A 1,933-nucleotide genomic window follows, 5' to 3' on the forward strand; every position below is an offset into this window, starting at 1 on the left:
TTTTTGTATTTTTAGTAGAGACGGGGTTTCACCATGTTGACCAGGATGGTCTCGATCTCTTGATCTCGTGATCCACCCGCCTCGGCCTCCCAAAGTGCTGGGTTTACAGGCGTGAGCCACCGCGCCCAGCCATAATGGTATATCTTACATTGTAAAGTCAGTCTTGTTTTTCCCCCTCCTTCTCTTCCTCTCTTTCTCTTTTCTCTCTTCCTTTTTTTTTCATCTTTTTCTCTGTCTTCTTTCTTTCCTTTATCCACTCTTATTTATTCTCCCCTACTAAAGAGGAACATAGAAATCACAATCAGACCCAAAGAAACTGCGTAGCATAGGGTCATCAAATAAGGAAGACATTTACTTATTCGCCCCTTCAAGGTAGCTTCTATTTGTATCTCATAAATGCAAATTTAATTATCTACATTATAGAATAAATTAGTAAATTATAAACTTTCCAAGCATTAGCACAGGCATATGGATATTTCCTTGGGTATTAAAACATCCTGGATTTTACTTCATGCAGGGAATTCTGAATCATTTCCTGGGCTGAGATAGACGTTTACTCACATTTCTTTATAATCCAGGTTTATTTATGATCACGAAAAATTGATGCATTATTAGTCACTGCCAAGCTTCATTCACCCAACTGTATGATAAAAAAAAGAGTCAAGCTTTGCCTATGACATTTTGTACTGCACCAGCCTTACACTTTGCTCCAGGTATACACAATAGAATAGACATTATTTTTTCCTTTCCTCAGGCAGTATATTTCATGAAAAATTCATTTCTTCCATCTCCCACCTCTAAGTAACTCTGTAGGAAAGGTGGACAAAAGGACCTGACCTTTAGTCCATTTGAATGACTAGTCCTGAACTGTTGGATTGCTGTTTTCTGCTTTCGCTGTGAGTGTCATACTTCTTATCCTGACTCTTGCATACAAATTTAGCTGCTATCTCCTGTTGTGTTTCACTCATACCAATTAGGTTCTCCACACAGACCTCAGTCAGTGGCTATTTTTGAAGTAGGTTGAGTTCAAAGTTCCTCAAAAGACTAGATTATAAATGTGTCAGTTTTTCTAACTCCTTAAATGGAAGCATGAATTGAGCAAAATACTATTGTTCTTAAACATAAAAAGAAATGCAATAAGCCAGGAAATTTAAAGTTAGGAAATTATCATCATACTGCATTATCATGTGTCTAACAATGATTAAAGTTATGAGTTCAGGAATGGCTAACAATGCAATGGCTCAGTACACAGACCAAAAATTAAAGAAACGAAGAATGTCGATAAACATAAAAATAGTAGCATGTTATTTGTAAATAAAATCAAATAGATACAAAACAGTATTAATATAAACATAATACCCACTCAGCATTTCCTATACCTTCCTTGGCATTTTTGGGTTACTGTCAGAAAACACAGATGTTTATAACTGTGCCAATTTTTAAAAAATGTATCTAGGAAAAAAATGGACTTAATTCCATTCATCAAAAATTATTGACATGAAATTTCAGAGGCATAAATATTTAAGAAAATATTTTCAAATTCTTAGAAAGCTGTAGTAAGATACCTGGGGAAGGAGGTAAAAATAGAGATAAACAATAGCTATTAAAATTCAGTGTAAATGGGAAAATACTTTTATTCTGAGTTTTATAGCCCTTCTCATAAAATAATTTGAGACTGGTTGATAATATTTAACCTGAAATAACTACCCTTAGCAGTCTTTTATTTATTTATTTTTATTAAAACTTGCTGTTTCATTATTCCAAAACATGAAGACAGCAGACATTTCACCTTGTTTTAAAATTCTTGTTTTAACATTAAAGTGTAGAATTAGTAGTATTATCATTCATGGATTTTTCCATCTGTCCAAAGAGCTACACTTTTAGGTTTTTTGATATGAACGTCAGAAAACAAGGTGACCTGATCTTTCATTTC

The sequence above is a fragment of the Cebus imitator genome, unplaced genomic scaffold, assembly GCF_001604975.1.
Source record: "Cebus imitator isolate Cc_AM_T3 unplaced genomic scaffold, Cebus_imitator-1.0 Scaffold482, whole genome shotgun sequence".
In the NCBI taxonomy this organism is placed as follows: Eukaryota; Metazoa; Chordata; class Mammalia; order Primates; family Cebidae; genus Cebus; species Cebus imitator.